Source organism: Miniopterus natalensis, chromosome 3 (assembly GCF_054644295.1).
Source record: "Miniopterus natalensis isolate mMinNat1 chromosome 3, mMinNat1.hap1, whole genome shotgun sequence".
NCBI lineage: Eukaryota > Metazoa > Chordata > Mammalia > Chiroptera > Miniopteridae > Miniopterus > Miniopterus natalensis.
In genome coordinates, this window is record NC_142083.1 from 92,013,776 (window position 1) to 92,021,972 (window position 8,197).

At 43.2% G+C, this 8,197-nt stretch overlaps 1 non-coding gene across 1 annotated transcript; it reads right to left on the reverse strand.

Moving 5' to 3' along the window:
* Positions 1 to 6,030: 6,030 nt before the first annotated feature.
* On the reverse strand, positions 6,031 to 6,136 carry LOC148093558 (U6 spliceosomal RNA). The gene has a single exon (XR_015714325.1). It is a non-coding gene; the product is annotated as a U6 spliceosomal RNA (small nuclear RNA).
* Positions 6,137 to 8,197: the final 2,061 nt, after the last annotated feature.

Here is an 8,197-nt window from a genome sequence, read left to right on the forward strand (position 1 = left end):
TTCTTTCAAATTTGATGGAAACTATGAACCCACTGATTCAAAACACTCAAAGAATCAGAAGCAGAATAAACATAAAAGAAAACCAAACCCAGACACATCATCACCAAATTGCTGAAACCAGTGATAATGAAAAAAATCATTTAAAATTTCAGAAGGCTGGGTAGTGCTCCATTCTACAAGAACCGGTTATTCACTCACTGACAGGGACATTTGGGTTGTTTTCACTTTTTGGCCAGTATTAATAAAGCTCCTATAAACATTCTCATACAGGTAAAAAAGTTCAGAGAAAAAAAGATACATTAAATGTAGAAGAACAAAGGTTAGAATTACCATAGATTTCTTGTCGGAAACAAAATAAGCTAGAAGACATCAGAACATCTTTAAAGCCTAAAGAAAAAAACGCTGTCAGTCTAGACTTTAAATATCTAGTGAAAATATTCTTCAAAAAAACCAAGTTTTTTCAAATACTCTAAAGCTGAGAGAATTTGTTTCCTGCAGATACGCACTATAAGAAATATTAGAGAATGTTCTTCAGGTAGAAAGAAAATGATACCAGATGGAACCTTGGATGTATACATAGAAATGAAGACCACTGGAAAGGGAAAATAGAAAATAATTTTTCTTATTTAAAATTTTTTTAAAAAGGTAATTGTTTAAAAGCAAAATAAACCTTGTATTGTGAAACTTATATCTAGATATAAAAAGTAGGGCAGCAATAGCATGAGGTTTGGAGAGGAGAAAACAAAAAACCAACACTTTCTTGATTCTTTTGCAAGTTGATTGGATATATGACTGTGTTCTGGTTAATGTGATTTGAGCAGAAGTGGAGCGTGCAGTTCTCAGGAGATAGAGAGAAGGCATGCCTTTTTTCTCTCTCTTCCTTCTTCCTGCCTGGAATTCTGGCTGGAGCTCCAGAAACTATCTTGGACAAAAGGGTGACCTTTGGATATTGGACAGTGATTTTGTTGTTGTTGTTGTTGGATAATGAAAGAGCAACAAGATCTATGGAGCCTGCTTCTCTGACACCATGAATTGCCAGATCAAACAAGGATTGAGCCTTCTGGATATTTTTCAGTGAGAAAAAGAATTTATCTTGTTAAGCTACTGTTATTTGGAGGTTTTCTTTAACCCAGAGCTGAGTGCAATTCTAACTAATATGGTTAGCTATTTGAAAGAGTAATGCAGTTGGTAAACCTGTGACAATATGATCTAAAAAAAATAAGAGAAGCCCTGGCCAGGTAGCTTAGTTGGTTAGAGTATTGTCCCGATACACCCAACCAACTGAGCCACACTGGCCAGGGCTGGCTCTGACATTCTAAAACATCTAGGTCGATGACTTCTGCTCTGTTCTTGTTCTCTCTTGGCATTTATAACATTGGAAGAAGGAAAGGGTGCACATATATAACTTTATAGCAACCAGCCATTAGGAAGGGCAGGCATAACTTCTGTTCCCAGCAGGAAGCCTGTTAATAAAGAAGAGAGAAGCCTCTGGAACGAAATGACTCCACTTTGCCAGGAAGCAAGCCCTGACCATTTTCTCATGTGAGCTGGCAAGTGAAGTCTTCTCAGGCTTATTAACCAAGGTCAGCTTTTAGAGCTTCTGGTGGGGATGACATCCATTTGCCACCAGGCTGTGAGCAGGGCTCCTGGGTGAAACCAGCTCCTACTGCCCACCTTTCAGAGTCTGTCTACAGAATGCTGTTATTTCCTGATGGCCCCGGCCTTCAGGATCACCTGAGCCTCAGAAATGCACCAGGAATCCACTTTGCAACATAGCACATTCCAGATCCCTGAGTAGGGTGGCTGCGCCCAGATTCCGCACGAGAGCCTCAGCAGACCCAGCTCTTTCTGTACATGCTCCCCACCTTTTTGAGTGTTACTGCCTCATGACTGAACCATGTATCTGCATTTGTGTGTGACATCATTGATCCCATATGAGAGGTGGGTTTCTTCTTTTTATTATTTTTAAATTAAAATTTTTTTAATCTTTTATTTTTTTCTTCTTTAATTTATCTTTATTGTTGAAAGTATTACAGTTGTCCCCTTCTTCCCCCATTGATGCCTCCACCCCACCCCACCCCTCCAGGCCTTCACCACACCATTGTCTGTGTCCATGGGTTATGCATATATACATATAAGTTCTTAGGTTATTCTCCCCGCCCCAGTCTGCCCCCCCCCCTTCCCTTTGAGATTTGTCAGTCTGTTCCGTGCTTCTAGTCTCTGGATCTATTTTGTTCATCAGTTTATTTTGTTCATTGGATTCCACATATGAGTGAGATCATGTGACACTTGTCTTTCTCTGACTGGCTTATTTCACTTAGCATAATACTCCCCAGGTCTCACTATGCTGTCCCAAAGGGTAAAGGATCCTTCTTTTGTACAGCTGCATAGTATTCCATGGTGTAAATGTCCAAGAAAACGCTTGATATGATTTCAATCTTTTTGAACTTGTAGAGACTTGTTTTGTGTCCTAAGATTTGGTCTATCTTTGAGAATGTCCCATGTACACTTGAGGAGAATGTATATTCTGCAGCTTTGGGGTGAAATGTTCTGTAAATGTCAATTAAATCCATCTGATCTAGTGTGTCATTTAGAGTCACTGCTTCCTTGTTGATTTTTTGTCTAGAAGATCTATCCAGTAAAGTCAGTGTGGGTATTAAAGTCCCCTACTAGACTGTCCCCTACTAGACAGTATTGCTGTTGATTTCTCCCTTACAGTTCTCCAGAAGTTTTTTTTTCAGCCTGTGTGAATCTTTTGTTCTGAGGTGGGTCCCTTGTAGAGAGCATATGTTTTCTTATCCATTCAGCTATCCTATGTCTTTTGATTGGGCATTTAATCCATTTATATTTAAGGTTAATATTGATAGGTACTTATCTGTTGCCATTTTATTTCTTTATGCCCATGTTTCTCATTTTCTCTATTTTAACTTTTTATTACAGCATCCCTTTAACATTTCTTGCAATGCTGGTTTGGTGGTGATAAACTCCTTTCGCCTTTTTTTGTCTGTGAAGCTCTTTATTTCACCATCTATTTTGAATGATAGCCTTGCTGGGTAGAGTATTTTTGGTTTCAGATCCTTGCTTTTCATCACTTTGAATACTTCATGCCATTCCCTTCTGGCCTGTAGAGTTTCTGATGAGCAATCATCTGACAGCCTTCTGGGAGCTCCTTTGTAGGTAACAGCTTGCTTTTCTCTTGTTGCCTTTACAATTCTCTCTTGTCTTGAATTTTTGGCACTTTAATTATGATGTGTTTGAGTGTGGGCCTCTTTGGGTTCTTCTTGTTTGGGACTCTCTGTGCCTTCTGAACTTGTGTGACTTTGACCTTGACCAGGTTAGGGAATTTTTCTCCCATTATTTCTTCAAACAAGTTCTGTAATCCTTGCTTACTTTCTACATCTTCTGGTAGTCCTATGATGCGAATATTGTTACATTTCATGTTGTCCCACAGCTCCCTTAAACTGTGCTCCTGTTTTTTAATTGCTTTGTCTTTGTGAATCTCTGATTGAGTGATTTTTTTCTACCTGGTCTTCTAATTCGCTGATTAGATCCTCAGCGTCCCCTAATCTGCTATTTATTCCTTGCAGTGTTTTTAAATTTTATTTATACTATGTCACTCTTAATTTCCTTCATAGTTTCCATATCTTTTCTCATGCTGTTGAGCATCCTTGTGATCAGTATTCTGAATTCTATATCTGATAGATTGCTTATCTCCATTTCATTTAGCTCTTCTTCTGGAGAATTCTTTTGTTCTTTCACTTGGGGCTTGTTTGTTTTTGTCTCCCCACTTTCGCTGCCTGTTTCGATTTCTGTCTATGTATTAGGTAGACCTGCTAGGACTCCCAGTCTTTTGGATGGTCTCTGGTGCAGGCCAATGTCAGATACTTTTTGTGACTGGCTTTGAGTATCTTGTTAGAAGCTTTCTGCACTTCACAGCTTGTTGTTCCCTCTGCTGAGGTGCATTTGGAAAGGAGCAAGATGTGCACCAAGGTCTGCTTTTCTAAGCCCTGGGTCCAGAAGCAAATCAGGCAAAGACTCAAAGTGCCCAGAGGCTGATTGTTATGCAGTTTCTTAATGAGCTCAGGCTGTAGAAACTCCACAGGTTGGGGTGAGAGGTTTTCAATGGGTGGGGCAATTGCTCCCCCCCCCCCCCAGGCAGAAGCTGCTTGGATGGTAAATGTCTGCCTGAGAAAGATGTCCTCTGCCTTATGGGGGAGTGACTCAGCACAAGAATCCAGATAGCTGCCCTCTGAGCTCTATCCTCCACATCAGCACCCCTGGATCCTCCTCACACAGCTCTAGTCCACTCTGCCCTCCGTCTGCTGGAGCCCAAGGTGAGTGGCTGCACACAAAACTTTGTGTGTTGGCCCTTTAAGAGGGTGCCTGCATTTCCAGCCGTCTCTCCCTGGCAGACAGAAACCTTGCTGTTTTTCACAGCCAGATGTTATGTGGACACCTTTTTCAGTTCTGATGGTCTGGGCTGGGGAGCCCAGCTTGGGGTTTAGGCCTCAAAGTTCTCAGTGGGAAACCCCCACAACTGAGATATCTCTCGGGAACTTCAGCTGCTGCCTGTGGGAGCCCAGCCAGCCCTCTTATGTCTTCACAGTTCCTACTAGTCTCTATGTGGTCCTCCACTTTATGTCCTTGGTTATGAGGGTGCTCTCCAGCTAATCTTCAATTCATTATTCAGGATGGTTTTTCTATATTTTAGTTGTAATTCCAGTTTGGTCCTGGGAGAGTGTCAGTGTAGCTTCCACTCCATCTGTCGCCATCTTGGAATCTCTTTTCCTTTTCTTTTAAAAACTTTTTTATTTACTTACTCATTTTCAGGGTGGGAGGAGAGAGAGAGAGATATTTGTTGTTCTACTCATTTATTCATTCACTGCTTGATTCTTGTATGTGCCCTGAACTGGGATAGCACCCACAACCTTGGTGTATTGGGACGATGCTCTAACCAACTGAGCTACCCAGCCAGGGCCAAGGTAGGTTTCTTCATCTCAAGCACATTTCTGCAATGAGCCTGGTTCCACCTTTAGAAGTAGATACAATGATGGGAGTCTGCCAGTGTGCTCTGTGCAGTGCCTCTTCTGCAAGGGCAGCTCCAGGCACCCACACTTCACTTCATGAATCTTCCCAAGGCTTCTTAGCCTCCTCTCCACAATGCCCAACCTGCCTGACCTGCTCAATTGCCTCATATTCCCTCTGCATTGCAGCCCAGCTGGCCTGCTCGACCTCCTCAGCACAGCCCACCCCCTAGGGCCTCTGTCTGGGATGTTTGTTCTTGTGGGTCCTGGCCACAGTCTAATGCCCTCTCTGTGTTAGAGTTGTCCAAAGAAACAGAACTAATAGGATGTGTATATAGTAGATAGATGGCTAGATGTACCTAGATCTATCATCTATCTACATCTATCTATCTAGCATCTATCTATAGGGAGCTTTATTTTAAGGAATTGGCACACATAATCGTCAGGGCTGGCAAGTCTAAAATCTGCAGGGCAGGTGGGGGTTGGAGATCCAGGGAAGAACTGATGTTGAGTCCAAAAGATATCTTTTAATCAAATACAGTTAACCCTTTAAATGGTGCTGGGCTCAACCTTTCCCATCTTACTGTGGCTTTCTCTGACCCTTAAGCCTGTTACCTTTCTTGTCCCCATGACTCCCACAGAGCCCTCCAGCCCTTTCCCTGACATGCTGATTATTCTCTTCCCCTGATGGTGTTCACTTGGACTGATGGGAAAAGTCATGGGTTTTTGAGTCAGGTCTGGGTTCTAGTGTATACAGCTCCTTTACTCGTTGGTGATATTGAAAAGGTCACTTCTGCTCTCTGAGCCTTAGTCTTCTCTTTGTGAAATGGTGATGTGTGCCCACCTCTTTTAAAAATTTTTATTAAATTTATTGGGGTGACATTGGTTAATAAAATTATGTAGGTTTCAAGTGTATAATCCTGTAATACATTATCTGTATTTTATGTTCACCACCCAAAGTCAATTCTCCTTCTGTCACCATTTTTCTCCCCTTTACCCTCTTCTAAAAAATATGGAATGCTTCATGAATTTGCATGTCATCCTTGTGCAGAGGCCATGCTAATCTTCTCTGTATCATTTAAATCTAGTACATGTGCTGCCAAAGCAAGCATGTGTGTACACCTCTTATCACATGTGAAATACCTGGCACAGAGAGGATGCTTCATTTACTTGACTTCTTTCGTGACCAGGTACTACCTCTTCCCCTCGCATTGGCCTCTCTCCCCAGCTGTGAATGTGGATTGGAAGACTCAACATTGTTATGTTAGGATTCTCCTGAGAAACAGAACCAACTGAATGTGTATTTGTAGAGAGAGGTTTGGGGCCTGGAAAGTCTGAAATCCACAGGGGGCCCGGCTGGGCGTGGCTCAGCGGTTGAGCATTGACCTAGGATCCAGGCGATCAAGGTTTGATTCCTGGTCAGGGCACATGTCCCGGTTGTGAGCTCGATTCCCAGTTGGGGGCATGCAGGAGGTGGCACATCAATGACTCTATCATCATTGATGTTTCTATCTCTCTTTCCCCCCTCTCCTTTCCTCTCTCTGAAATCAATAAAGATATATTAGAAAAAAAAAAAAAGAAATCCACAGGGGAAGCTGGCAGACTGGAAATTCCAGCAAGAATTGATATTGCAGTCAGAAGGCAGTCTGCGGCAGAATTCCTTCCAACTCATGGAACCTTAGTATTTTTCTTCAACTTATTGGATGAGACCCACCCACGTTATGGAGGGTAATCTGTTCTACTCAATTCTACTGACTTAAATGTTAATCACATCTAAAAATACCTTCACAGCAACATCCAGACTGATGTTTGATCAAACAACTGAGTACCGTAGCCTGGCCAAACTGACAAATAAAATGAATCTTCACAGGTGCCTTCAAGGTTCATCTTTGATGTTAATGGCTTATAATGGCTGGCATTAGTGAGTATTTACTGCAGACCAGGTACTGTGCTAAGTGCTTTCTTTGACTTTTTTGATTTAATCATAACAGCCACATGAAGTAGGTTCTATCTTGATTCTCAGTTTATAGAGAAGAGAGCTTAGATTGAGAGAAGTTAAGTAACTAGCCGAAGGTTGCACAGCAAGCTGTGGAGCTAGGGTTTGAAGCCAGGCAGTCCCACTGCAGAGCCCACTGATTTAGCCTCACACAATCCTGGTACCTCTTCCAGAATCTTTAAGAGATTCTGCCCCCTTCCCTGGGCTCTACTGGGACCTTAGGCGCCTTTTCTCTTCTGCCCATGTCTTATCCCCATCCCTGTTGGGAGCAGGTAGAGGGTTTGTTGAATAACTGAAGTCCAGAATTGCATGTGGCCCAGCATCTCTGACTTCTACTTTGAGCCAGTAAAGAACACTGGCCAGCTCCTTGCCATGTTCCTATCCTAGCAGCCAGGGCACTCCTGCATGGCCACCTTTCCTGGCTGAGCACTGGTGGGGCCATAACTCCTGCAAATGGCCAAATGGCACTGTGACCACAGGTTCAGCTGATAAGGAGTCAGGAGGAAGCTCAGCTCTGGGCTCTGGAGTCAAATGAGGATAGTCCCTTGCAGGGCATGGAGGCCTGACTGCAACAGAGGCACTTAATACAACTTCCGCCTTCTTGGGATACTTGAGCAGCCCAGGAATGCGATTTTAGGCTGTCTTGGCAACATTGCCTTGGCCCTTTAGGATTAGTGTTCTTTCTCAACCTCCCTGAATCTCAGGAACCACTGATTCTGCCTGCCCAGCTCAGTGCTCTGCTCACTAGCTGCCATGGGAACCAGCAGGCTGGCCCTGTTTCCTGATTCCTGGATGATGGCTTGCCTGGCCTTGGCCTTACCACCTGCCTGCTCAAGGCCTGTCCTGTGCTAGGGTTGTTGCAGGAGCAGCAACTACCACACCCCTGGCCCCACTGAAGAACAGGGTGACACTGTAAGCCTAAACCTGCCTCCTTCCTATAGTGGGTTGAATAGTGTCCCCTTAAAAGATATTCCAACTCCTGATCCCTGGTACCTGTGAATGTGACCTTATGTGATAAAGGGGTCTTTGTAGACATCATTAACCTAAGGATCTTGAGATGAGATCATCCTGGATTGCCTGGGTGGACCCTAAATCCAATGACAGCTGTCCTTATAAGCATGAAGAAGAGGGAGATTAGAGATCCTGAGACAGAGGAGGCCATGTGAGGATAGAGGCA